We start from the raw sequence: 14,985 nt of genomic DNA, 5'->3' as shown, positions 1-14,985 counted from the left end.
CACCGAGTTACATAATAACCCTGCGTTATAAAATTCTAAAGAGACCCGAGCTTAGAGTCAAACCCAGGACCTCTCTGTTGAGAACCACAGCAACGGTGCTAGACCTAATTCACCTAGAAGTGTATGCGCCTACTTCTACAATATTTTGGCAACGTAAGACCGCAAACGCACGGTAACTACACGAAGGGATAATGTTCGGAGGCGATTATCTCAAGACTTGAATACGTTTACCTTTCTCCACTGCTGAGATGAGATCTGTTTACGCAACTCGTGTAATTTTCCGATGTACAGAATGTTGCTTTGGATAAACCTCAACATTGTGTAGGCCATAACATACTAGCGGACGCCCGCGACTACGTCCGCGTGGAGTTCAGTTTTTTACAAATACCACGGGAACCATTTTTCCGGAATGAAAAGTATCTTAAGTGGTAATCCTAAGTAAAATTTCAGCCAAATCTCATCTCATCTCATCAGTAGCCGCAGCGTAAAGGAGAAACAAACATACTTACACACTTACATACAAACACAAATGTGTGATAAGAATAGTATGATTGCTTAATAACTTGTCTAATGTATCATCGACTACGGAGGTGGTATTTTTGTGTAAAATGCTAATTGACATTTTTGAAAGTAATTACTTAAAACTTGGGTAGGTATTTACTCGTACTTCACTTCACACATAGAATAAAAGTCGGTCTTCGGTTGCTCAATTTATTAAAATAATTTACTGATAGGAATTTTCACTAAATATTATGGACTAGATACCTAAATCGATAGTAATAAGGATGTTAACAATCAATCTTCTTTCTCCAAATTATCAACAGTTGCAATTCCCATACAAGATTACCAATTCTGAATGGTTCGATTTTCAACTGCTCCTTGGATTTTATTAATTTTTATAAGCGACCCCTAAAAGGTAAGTACAAAAAATTGGTCAAGCCGTTTTCATATTTTAGCGAAAACGCACAATTGGTATTTAAACTCGACACTCATAATATACGAGTACATATTAAATAAATTGTTACATATGATCACTGATCTTAATAGAATTTTGAACACGAACATTCTGATGTCGTAATTGAGAGCACTTTTTGTGAAATGCCACCCGAACAAGTTTGCAGGTCAGGATTGTGGGAAGATTGCGGAGGCAGGATTATTCAATACTTATCACTATCGCAAACCAGCCGAGCCCCGAGGCAAGTTTGTTGAGCGAAAGATAGATTGAACAACACATCGATGAAATGTGTATTATTCTGTAAGGTTCGTTTGGAACCTTAATTTCAGGACAAATACCTTGTCCTATAGTAAATGTAAGGTAAACATCTGTGGAAGACAAATTCCACAGATGTTTACCTTACATTTACTATTTTACCTTACGTTTTGTACCTAGACTGGTAGGTCTGGGTACAAAACGTAAGGTAAATAGTATATTATAAAGCTGAAGAGTTTGTTTGTTTGCTTCAACGCGCTAATCTCAGAAACTACTGGTATGGTCTGAAAAATTCTTTCGCTGTTGGCAAGCTACACTATCCCCAAGTGCTTTAGGCTATATTGTATTGCTACGGGAACGGGATCCACGCGGGTAAAACCGCGCGGCGTCTGCTATGAATATTACATGTAATGATTAATAAATGAAATACGCGAAGCTTTTAAACGGATTGAATTAAAACATCACTGGCTTGGTACCGCTTTCAAACTGATCAAAAAGTAGCACATAGGTACGATGTAATTTTTTGCTTTTTAGATTAGGTTAATTTTTGTGTTGGAAGTCAGTTGATTTTTTTTTTAAATTTTTATTACGAGTGTGTTTACAAAAATTGTGTGTGTCCAATAGAGTTTTTTGGGATTAGAAGATTTTATTTTCTATTTATTAATCCAAAATAGAAGTTTAGCTTTAGACAATTCCAACAAGAAAAAATCGTAAATTTTGTCGGCCTCGTCTCGTGAGTCGATTGGCGATAGTCAAAAAAAGTGACATACTCTACAGTTATTTATGTTAATTTTAACTATTAAAATATGCGCAAAGTGATTCTATTATTGGGCAAAACAATGATGAAACTTTTATGACATCGGATACTAGGTTATTGGACTAATGGCAATCATGTGACTAACTTGCTGGCAGATTATGCCGTCATAACTTGTTTCATTGCATATTGTAACATCTAGATTGTGTGATTTTATAACTGTTTTAATGATTTGACTATTATTATTTCTGATGAATATCAAATTATTTATTGGTATTATATTATAGAGACCATATTTTTTACAATCTTAACTAATCTTAACTTAGCCTCCGTTCCTGTGAGAAGACGGGGATGAAATAACATAATATGACACTCACGAATAACATGGATTTCTAGTGTTTATAGAATTTTCAAAATCGGTTCAGTAGATCTAGAGGCTACCCCGTACAACACCAAAAACTTTAGCTCTAATATTAGTATATTATATGTAGAATACTTTATATGTACGGTACATAAACAATAAACCTACTCTCTTTTACTTTTCTCCTCAATCCTATCTTGAATCCCTGTCACAGCTTAGCAAGGTCGTTGATGACACCCCCATGACATGCGGGCGACGGGGGGAAAGGACTGCGTGGATGTGAAGTCGTACGCGCGGGGAAGAGGGAAGGACTGCGCGGGTATGACTCGTGCGCGCGGGGATTCGCTACCCTCCTCCCGGCCCGCGCGGACCATCGGGAGAGTCACGAACGAATATGCCAAGCTATAGAAGTGAGTAGGTGCGACAATAGTCCAACGGGCGGGGATCAACTCAATGGGGGATGTCCATACAAGAGGTCTACATCCAGCATATGTCTAGCGGCTGATGATGATGATGACGTACTCTATAGCGCAGGTTGCTTTATAACTGAGAAGTTTTAAGATCGATTCGAGTTCGCATTTAAAGACGTACCCAGAGATATACAAGCTTTTTAACTTTCCCGTACGAAGCAACGTAGAAGGAAATTGAAAGTAGTAATAATATAAATTAAATATAATCTTCCCGGAAATCCTCTCCAAATACGATCAGTAGCTTTTCTAAAAATTGCAAACATATAGGTATAGTTCAAATACAGAACCTCATTTTCGAGTCAAAAAAAAAACAAAATGAAATCGTAGGTTGGCTCAGACCAATTATTGTATTGGACCTGCCTCGCTAGACGTTACTTTTCTGTCAAAGTATCATCATTAGCAACCCATATTCGGCTCACTGCTGAGCTCGAGTCTCCTCTCAGAATGAGAGTGGTTAGGCCAATTGTCCACCTCGCTGGCCCAATGCGGATTGGCAGACTTCACACACGCAGAGAATTATGAAAAATCTCTGGTATGCAGGTTTCCTCACGATGTTTTTCCTTGACCGATTGAGACGCGTGATATTTAATTTCTTAAAATGCACACAACTGAAAAGTTGGAGGTGCATGCCTCGGACCGGATTCGAACCCACACCCTTCGGAATCGGAGGCAGAGGTTATATCCACTGGGCTATCACAGCTCACTTAAATGTCAAAGTATATATGATCAACGATCTAATGCGATTATAAAAACTGTCTCTATAGAATCGATGTTAAATAGTTGTAATTGTGTTCGTCGATTAACGACGGCTCCTTAAAAATGTTTTTGTCAAGTTAAATGGTGTAATAAATGGGCAAAAACTTCTAGTTTAGTATAAAATATATACCAAATCGAAGCTCGTTTTCCTCAGAAAATGACAGACAATTTTGCTCGGGACTATGAGTGTGATACAGGTCCTTCTATAATTGGTCTGAGTAGGTAGGTTTACCCTTCGTTTTTTTTTTTGCGATGAGGTCAAGATCTTTGTACATCCGAACACGGGAAGATTATCTCGTGTTACAGCAATACTGCGGTGGGAGGGTGTTGCCGTTCTCTTGGCTACCTCGCCGTTGACCATTTGCTGGCCGTTCCTCGATCGGACTGTTGAACTACAAAGAAACTGCTTTGAATTCACTGTGTTGTGCTTGTGTAGTGAATGGTATTGTGATTTGACGGATTTTTTAAAACTAAGAACTGGTAAGTTTGCCATTTACATTTTATAAATATTTTTTTTAGAGAGCTGTGAAAGCCCAGTGGATATGTCTTCTACCCCCGATTATAGAGGATGTGGGTTTGAATCCGGTACGGGGCATGCACCTCCAACTTTTCAGTTATGTGCATTTTAAGAAATTAAATATCACGTGTCTTAAACGGTGAAGGTAAAACATCGTGAAGAAACCTGCATACCAAGGAATTTTTTCTCAATTCTCTGCGTGTGTGAAGTCTGCCAATCCGCGTTGGCCAGCGTGGTGGACTATTGGCCTAACCTCTCTCATTCTGAGAGGAGACTCGAGCTCAGCAGTGAGTCGAATATGGGTTGATAATGAATTAAGATTTTTTTTTATTAAAAAAAATAACTGAATGGTCACATCACTTAAAGCCGCAAAGTAAGCTTATAGCAATACTATGGGTACTGAGTTAGCTGATTGTAATTTCATTATATTATACGTATACTTACTAAATATCTATAAAAACAACTAGACACTGGAAAACACCCATGCTCATCACACAAATATTTTGTAGTTGTGGCAATCGAACCCATGGCCGTGGATGCTGAAAGCAGATTCACTACCCACTGCGCCACGCGATCACTTTACTCTTACGCGATCATTGATGTAGACACTAAATACAGGATACATAATTACATAGGCTTGGGAGTATACAATATAATACAAAGAAAATCTCATCCAGAAAGAAATTTACTTCTGTGTTTTGAAAAAATGGCAGACAAACAAAATATGGGTAGGCTTATAAATTCGCTTCCGACTCTACTCTACTAAACTTAAGAGTTATATTTAAATAGCCGACGCTCCGCGGTTTTACCCGCGTAGTTCGCGTTCCTGTAAGAATACGGGGATATAATATAGGCTAAGACAGTCACAAATAACGTGCCTTTAAAATCGGTTCAATAAATCCAGAGTTTACCACCTAAAACAGCATTTACCTATTTATAATATTAGTATTGACTAATATTACTAGTTTGATTAATATTTAATGTTAAAAAACCGGCCAAGTGCATGTCGGGCCACGCGCAGTGTAGGGTTCCGTAGATTAATTTGCATTTTGATCCTTCATGTAATGCACAAAAATACCAATTACGATATCCCACACCATGGGATAGACGATAAAAAATTCATTCTCACTTTGCATGTAACGAAATTTTTATTTTCAAATTTTTTTTACCACTTTATAGACGTAATGAATAAAGTATCTTTTCCAAATTTTAGCTTTCTAGTTTTGACAATAACAGAATCTGAGTTATCAACAACTTTATCTTTTTAATTAACAACGGAATGCAATTTTCGATTTTTAATTACGTTTTGTAAGTTGCTTTACTATAACTCTTTAAATAGCAATAATTGCTACTTAGTTTTTATACTTTTCCTTGTAATTTCATTATATATCCTACTCTCGTGAATTTTTTCACGTATCCATAAATAACCGTTTAGCCGGTAGAGGGTGCGGACACTTGACTCTAACAAAAATGTGCTCTTAAAAGCTGAATATTTTACAAACGGATCCCTATTATCAAAAAATATTGGTAAAAGACCCCTTACATCTTACAAAGATACCACATACTATGATATAAACGAGTAAAAAAAAATCATCCCCACTTTACATTTAGGGGATGTACCCTAAAAAAATATATTTTTCAAGATTTTATTCTACGACTTTGTTCACATATTTAATTTACATACTTTACTCATGGTAATTTACAGCTTTCTAATAGTCTCTGCGCTAAACCGCGGACAGACGGACGGACAGACAGACATGGCGAAACTATAAGGGTTCCTTAATCCTTGTGGACTACCGAACCCTAATAATGGAATAGATTTCAACCTAGGATCGTTTTATGAGTATATATTTATGTTGTGTAATGTGTAATAAAATTACCAAAGAAGCTATTTTAATTCGATTTTAAAGTAAGAATGTGATTACGTAGGAATTTTTCTATTTAAAAAAAGAAATCTGAAATCTTTGTCGTTATTAAAGGAACATTAGCACCCAATATGTTTAGCCTTGCAGCTTGTAGCAACAAGTCAAGATCATCAGATTATAATAAGCTCGCATAATTTGACCCAAATTATGTAATTCATTAAAGATTGTACGTAAATGTGAGTCTAAAACACAAAGAACAACCTTGCATAAAGAATAATGTGGACAATAACCTTCACAATACATTTGGAGCCGTTCTCATTACACTTACACTTTACACAATCCTTCATTGTCCGAAATAGGAATGTCTGCGACTAAATATTATATTATATTATAAATATATAAATATTATATTATATTATTCATGAAAGTATTTGTCTTGCGTATTACGTGCTAGAACTCTGCTAGTGTATTTAAAAGATCATAAGCGAACTTCAAAGCTTAGGTTAGGTACCAGAAAATTTAAAACCATACCATACAGCTGATCTTCTTATTTAAAATGAAAAAAATATTGATTTATATAAATTAGAACAACACTTGTCTAGGATATTTTCACTTTTATTGCAGTTCTATGGATAAGCGCCATTTTCCAAAAGTACCTACTCAACTGATTTTCATGCTAATAGAACAGATACGAGTACTTAATTACGCAAATTTAGAATCCAGTTTAACAACGTACATGAATTATTAGATTGCTATTTATATGTACTTATATATTTAATAACTAAGTATAGTTTAATTATCATGTTTTATTGAGAAAGAATACAATATATCCTTACTAGCGGATCCGGTCAAGCTTCGCTTTGACTTTTGTGCACTTCTTTGTACACTTTCTTCCCTACCCCTACCTTTACCCCTACCCTACCCTACCCCTGCCCTATCCCTTCCTTTGTAAATTAATTTTAAAATTAAGCCTCAAAGTTACCCAATATCCATGCAAAGCTAAGGCGACTACAGGCGGCATGGTTGCTACGAACTCGAGGTTAAATTTTATATCCTATCTTCAAGATCAGTTTAACCAACCAATAACCAACGATTTTATACTATTAGACATGTAACGTGCCAGCGTGCCGCAAAAAGGGATCCGAATTTAGCTACTCTACACAGGGCACACATGCGCGATTTTGTGATTACTTACATTAGGTATATCGTTATCAACCCATATACGGCTCACTGCTAAGCTCGAGTCTCCTCTCAGAATAAGAGGGGTTGGGCCAATAGTCCACCACGCTGCGGATTGGCAGACTTCACACACGCAGAGAATTAAGAAATTCTCTGGTGTGCAGGTTTCCTCAGGATGTTTTCTTTCACCGTTTGAAACACGTGATATTTAATTTCTTAAAATGCACACAACTGAAAAGTTGGAGGTGCATGCCCCGGACCGGATTCGAACCCACACCCTCCGGAATTGGAGGCAGAGGTCATATACACTGGGCTATCACGGCTCTCATTAGGTATATATTTATGTATAATTATAAAAGGTTTTTATACTTCCTGAACACACAACTCGACATTGTACACAATATTTAGGTATTGTTTGTTAAAATAACGTTTGTTATTTACTATGCGACTAAATGAAATGAAGGCAATTAATCTCTTTTGTTCGCCTCAGTTTCGACGCGCTAAATTTTTGACTTTAACTCAATAGGTTAATCTAGAGATGTCGAATTAAACAATACATCACGTTATTTCAGACAAAATGGAACACTGGATATGCTTTCTCGTGTTTCTCGCTAGCGCAGCAACAGTGCTGTGCATACCGCCTCCACACCCGGCTGTTGTGGCAGTTCGACAGGCAGAAGAACTTCTACCACATCACCAGAGAAGTCCTGCTCTGCGCAACCCACATCTGCTCCATGCCTTAGAACTGACCAGTCTCCTCCACCATGGAGAAAGTCCGGTGAGTTATCCGTTACGTAAACATGACAAATGCTCCCACTTGTATATATTTGACGCGTTGCAACTAGTAAGCGGTTTGTTTCCTCATTCCTTGGTCGCTAACATCTGGAATGCCCTTCCAACTTTTATTTTCATAATTCATAATTCATAATTCTTTATTTGCAAATTGTTAAATAAAGATCTTGATATAAATGTTGGCATACAATTTGCTACAAAATAGCATGCAAATTTAAAAATAATCTTATAACTAAATTACATTGTCTATAATACACTATAATTATTGAAATTTACTTAATGACTATGATGTTAAAATTATTAAATTATTATTATGTCCGTTATACGTTAATTATTATTGTTTGTCAGTTAAATAGTCTTTGATAGTGTAATACCGTTTTTTTAACAATAGTTCTTTGATTTTAATTTTAAATAAAGCAACACTTAAATTTCTATCAGCTAATTTTGCTGGTAATTTGTTGTAAATTAGAGGTGCCATATGAAAAATGCTATTGCCATATAATGAAGTATTATGATGAGTGAAGCAGATTTTGTTTTTCCTCCGTTCTTTATCTGAATATTTAAATAGGTGTTTATGTAATTTGACAAATACTAAAACCTCGTAAATGTATAAACATGGACAGGTTAGAACTTTAAATTTATCAAAATATGGCTTGCAGGAATCTGTGGGCTTCAAACGGCATATGGATCGTATACATTTCTTTTGGGCTTTAAATACTCTGTCTCGGTCATAAGAATTACCCCAGAAAATAATTCCATATCGTATAGTAGCTGTTACGTAGGCATTGTACGCTACAATTACTGCTGACTGGTTAACTACCTTGGACAACATATATAATGCATATGAAAATCGGCTTAGCTTTAAACATAAATTGTCTATGTGTTTCCTCCAATTAAGACTGTCATCAATATCGAGACCTAAAAATTTAGTATGTGTTGTTTCGGAAATTTTTTTACCTAAATAATTAATGTCTAATTGTAATTTATTACGTCTATTTGCATATGTCATAATTTTTGTTTTGTCAAGATTAATAATTAAATTGTTACATGTCAACCAATTAATAATATGTCTTAAAGTATAATTTATGTCATCTTCTAATGAAATTTGTGGATCACCAATAAAAATTACCGTACTATCATCAGCAAATAAAACCATCCTATGATCAGTTACTGTGGGAAAATCGTTTATATAAGTTATAAACAGTAGTGGGCCTAATATACTTCCCTGCGGCACCCCAGTTGTTACTGTTTTGGACTCCGACATATAAGCTGTCTCAATTTTATTATTATTATCTATTCTAGTTATTTGAGTAATTTGTTGCCTACCAGTTAAATACGAATTGATAAGTGCCAAAGCATTACCCCTTACCCCATACACATCCAATTTATCAATTAAAGTTTTATGGTCCACATAGTCAAATGCTTTCGTCAGGTCCATAAAAAGCGCACAAACCGGTTTCCTTTTATCAACACTTGTCATTATCCCCTCTAAAAATTTATATATGGCCAAATTTATAGATTTATTTTTCCTAAAACCAACTTGTTCTTCTGCGAAAACATCATAACGCTCAAAATAGTCATTCAGATTATTAAATATATATTTTTCCATTATTTTTGAAAAAATGGGAATCAATGATATCGGCCGATAACAATCCATATTTTCACTGTCCTCTTTTTTAAAGAGTGGTTTAACGATAGAAACTTTTAATTTTTCCGGAAATATACCATTCTCAATACACAAATTTATCAAGTAACTTAATACTGGTGATATTATATGGGAAACATATTTAACTACTTTAGTATTGATTTCATCATACCCACAACTGTTAGTTTTTTTCAATGATTGTATAATATTTTTTATTTGTGAAGGTGTACTAGGGTTCATGAAAATTGAGTTTGATTTATTCCAAGAAGTATTATTTTTAGTATTATTTATTTTAACAGTTTTACGATTAAGGAAGTTTTCATTGAATGCCTGTGCTATCTCTTGAGGATTTTGGATTACTATTCCATCTCTTTTAATCTTATTTATATTATTGTTATTGCTGCGTTTTACTTTTAAATTATTTATAATATTCCAAGTAGCCTTAGACTTATTCTGTGAAGTTTTAATTTTATAATCATTTTGAGATTTTTGAGTTAATTGAATAATTTTCTTTAACCTTTTCCCATATAATATAAAATTTTGTTTATTCTTATTAGTCGGTTTTTTCCTATATTGCCATAACAGTTTTCGTTTTTTTCTACAACACGTTTTTATACCTTTTGAGATCCATCTTGGTCTTTGATTCGAACAAATTTTTATTTTAATGTAAGGAAAACAAAGAGAATTAAAAAGTTTAAATAAATCAAAAAATCTATTAAATGCATTCATTCGGCTCACATGTTTCATATACCTCAGAAAATGAAATATTACTGATACAATGTCTAAATTTGTCCATATTTTCCCGGCTTAACTCCTGTCTAAATACAAACCAGTGAGTAAGACGACAAAATTGTTTTACATTAAATTTAAAAAGTTGTGCTGTGTGGTCTGACAACGCAAGCTCTTCAACACTACAATTATAGTTGCGAATATTAATTATAAAATTGTCAAGACAAGTACCACTTTTTAAGAGAGTTGGCTGTCTTAAAGCTAACTTAAGATTAAAACTACCTACTAATTCCTCATAAGCCTGAGTAGTATTGTTAGGTTTTAATACATCTATGTTGATATCACCGCATACAATAACTTTTTTTTTCTTAAGAGCATATTTGTTAAGTATGTCATAAAATTTTGCAAAAAATAATTCTAATGAGAATTTATCATATTTTGGTGGTCTATAAATACAAATTAGCATAACATTTTGTTCTATTAGTTCTATACCACTGCATTCTAGAATTCCTGGTACACTTAGATTACTAATATTAGGCAGTTCTTTAAAATTTACATAATTACGCAGTAATATAATTGATCCACCATTCCTATTTCTTCGAAATATGCAGATGCAATTTTGAAATTTGGTATTGTAAGTAGTTCACAATCTTCTTTAATTAGATTATGTTCTGTTATACAGAGTACATCTATAATAATATTTTTATTAGTAAATTCTTCGATATGCACTGTTAATTGTCCTGATTTAGTTATAAGCCCGTTAATGTTCTGGTGAAGGACCTGAAACTTCTGAGATACGAAAAAAATTAGCACCACTTTCACCACTTTCTTTGTCATTAATATTCCTAACATTCGTATTTTGAGTGTTTATATTGTCGATATAATTTTCTTGGTCTTCATTATCAGTACTTTCTCCATTAACCTTATTTTCTTCTATAAATTCTGTCTGAGTAGCCTTGTTTAGTGTTTCTTTACATTTTACTTTTAAATTATCTATTTGTGTGTTATAGTTGTTAATTTTATTTTGATATTCAAGACGTAATATTTCTTTCAGTAAAGTTTGATATAAATTACGCATTTTATATTTATAATTTCGTTCAGGTCTGTTTATGCTGTACTCCATGTTAACATAGATTACATTTTCAAATTTTCCACACAAAAAACGTAATTCGTAGTTCAATTTATTTTCATTTAATTTCCCATTATACGGTATTTTATTAACTAAAATATTTGTATGTTTATTATTAGAGAAAAACTGATATAGATTTAACTGGAATTCATAGGGATCATCGTCATTAACTCCCCCTAGTATGATTACGATGTCATCTTTAGTTAAAGTTTTCAATATTGTACTTTCAGAACGAATAATATCTTTTAATTTTGCGCCTGGTTTATAGAAACAAGTTACTTTGTACGCTTCTTCTGTTAATTTTTGTATTTGTTTTTGTGTTCCTCTTCCTTGCTGATCAGCTAGAATAACAATTCTTTTCCTTGATTCCAATTTTACCCCTGTTGTATTAGTTTGCTGTGAAAAACTTACTCCCCTATCATGGATTATTGGTGTTACATCTTCTGTAATAAAATCTTTATTTACTTCTACAGTATCAGAAACATTAGACATGAGAATATTCTTCGTGTTATTACATGGCTCAAGTTTTCGAAATTTGATAGGTGTGTTATTAGTTGTTACTGACTTTATGTTTGTTGTCCTTATTTTACTAGTGTCAATATACTCCTTTATACTAATACCCTTATATATTTTTATTATTTTATTACATTCCTCAACTTCTGCTTTTAATTGTTTATTTTCAGATTTTATGTTTTCAATCTCTTGATGGGCATTTCTTAGTTGCATTGTTAATTCAGTTAATCTGTCGTTGAGGCATAAAAATGTTTCATCCACTGATGTGTCTGGTAGACTCATTTCGGTAGTATCCATTAATGAATTATTAATATCAGTCATAGAAGTAGATTTCATTAATGGTTTTCGCAAAGTAATATTATCATATTCCATTTTTTATAATAAATAATTAATTATTGTATGTATAATATAAATATAATTATAAATTAGAAAAATGATCATGATAATGCGTATTGTGAGTTATTGAACTTGGTTAATGTGTTTGCACAACCTCAGCAATAATTACTTATTTGATTAATTAATTGATTTGATCACTGTATTGTAATGTGCCTCTGTCTGATGGTTGTTATTGGAGTGTATTTGTGCTAGTGCAGTTTGTTTTTGTACACAAAGGTCCACTATAAGTTGTTTAAGGTGTTTTGTTGTACACAAAGATCTAGTGTTCATCGCGATGTCTAAGGTAATCACTACGTACACAGTTCTACATTTATTTGTTTTATGCATTCACTGTTTTTAGTTCCAGTTGATAGTTGTCATTGTCCGTTACACTTTGTCATCAAGTTTTTTCTGTAATTAAGTTTAGTTTTTACGCACAAATAACAGTTTGTAATACGCACTGATTAAAATTTTCCACTTATATACCACATTAACTCTTATTTATTCCATTTTATAATTTTAAATTCGATTTAAATACGGAACAGCTGTTTACATGCGCACTACAGCGCACTCTCTATCAATTTATTTTTCATTATTTATTACGATGCGGATATCTTGAAGTTAAAGAGTAAATCGGCAGCTTCTTATGCAAATGCATTGGAATGCATAGTGCCTATGTGGTATAGGCTGCATCATCGCTTATCGTCAGGCGTTATTACAGTTAAGCGTTATCCTGCTAAAAAAACGTTTGACGGTTATGACGGCCTCCGTGGCGCAGTGGTAAGCGCGGTGGATGTACAATACGGAGCTCCTGGGTCCGATCCCCGGCTAGGCCGATTGAGGTTTTCTTAAGTAGTCCAGGTCTGCCTGGTGGAAGGCTTCGGCCTACCGACAATGACGTACCACCAAGCGATTTAGTGTTCCGGTACGATGTCGTGTAGAAACCGAAAGGAAAGATTTTCACCCTCCTCTTAACAAGTTAGCCAGCTTCCATCTTAGATTGCATCGTCATTTACCATCAGGTGAGATTGAAAAAAAAAATTAAAGCAACCTTAACATACCATTTACACTTTCTCCAATCAAAGCAAAAATGTTGAGTCCTAAGATAAATATACTAGTATTATGAAGAGGAAAGATTTCTTTGTTTGTTTGAGTTGAATAGGCTCTGAAAGTACTGGACCAATTTCAAAATTTCTTTCACCGTTAGATTTGTATACTATCGATGAATAATATAGGCTGTATTTTTTCCCCGCATTCCCCGCGAAAATGGCAACTACACTGGTGAAAATGGGGCGTCTGCTATAATTTTTTAAAGTCTTTGAGTATTTTTTTATTATTTTGGTACACAAACTACACAAAAAAAATCCTGGATATTGTTGTGACAATGTTAAATCTTTCAAGGTATTTGAACGTGAGGCGGACAATGTACCTCGTCGTGAGATCTACAACATCCTAACGCATGCAGGCTTCTTAAGTCGCCAGCATCTCAGGAATCAGCCGTCCAAACATACTCTTCATCCACATTCATACCCTTCCAGTCACGACTCGCCGTTTGTGTTTAATTCCGATGCTTTACAATATTTGTGAAGATAATTGGGATAGGTTTTAACACTGTGTAAATATTAATTAGTTATTTTTACTGTACCTAAGAAGTATATATGTATTTGATTTGTAAGTTGATTGTATTATTGAATAAAATATAGCTATAGTAAAGTAATCCCATATATATAAAAATTTAATCCCATTTATCCTACTAATGTTATAAACGCGAAAGTTTGTATGGATGTTTGGATGTTTGTTACTCTTTATCGCCGCTACTACTGAAGCGATTTGGCTGAAATTTGGAATAGAAATATATTTTACTCTGGATTAACACAAAAGCTACTTTTTATCCCGAAAAATCCATGGTTTGCCGAGATTTGCGAAAACTGATAATTTTGATGATATGTTTGTTACTCTTTCACGCCGCGACTACTGAACCGAATTAGCTGGAATTTGGTATTGAGATATATTATTGCATGGATTAACACATAGGCTACTTTTTATCCCGGAAAAATCCATGGTTCCCGAGGGATTTGTGAAAAACTAAATGCGACTTCGTCCGCGTGGAATTTAATTTTATTGGTACGCTGATAGCTCTTCTGTAAACCTGACAAGTGTTCTCGACATATCATGTCTCGTTAAGAGATATGAACCTTTTGTCTAAAATAGCAGCAAAAATATCACTTACTCTTTCGTTGCGTGTCGACAATAGTGAGTGTTAATCAGTGGCGTGCACTTCATACATGCATCAAAGTACTGCATACCCTAAGAGATGTTTTTTTAATACTTTTAAGTGCAGATTTTTCCAGTATGGTTATTTTTTCTTACTAGTGCATACACTGATCGACAACCTTATGCACGCCACTGGTGTTAATAGTACAAATAATTTCCAATTATGAGGATCGAGCCCACGATGTTTGAGTACCGTGATAGCACAGTGGATAACCTCTGCCTCCGATTCCGGTCGGTGTGAGTTCGAATCCGGGTCATGCACCTTTTCAGTTGTGTGCATTTTAAGAATTAAATATCACGTGTCTCAAACGGTGAAGGAAAAAGCATCCTAAAGAAACCTGCATACCAGAGAATGTTCTTAACTCTGCGTGTGTGAAGTCTGCCGCATTGGGCAAGCGTGGTGAACTATTAGTCTA

This window comes from Bicyclus anynana, chromosome 14, assembly GCF_947172395.1.
Source record: "Bicyclus anynana chromosome 14, ilBicAnyn1.1, whole genome shotgun sequence".
In the NCBI taxonomy this organism is placed as follows: Eukaryota; Metazoa; Arthropoda; class Insecta; order Lepidoptera; family Nymphalidae; genus Bicyclus; species Bicyclus anynana.
Note: the sequence above shows the minus strand (reverse complement) of the source record.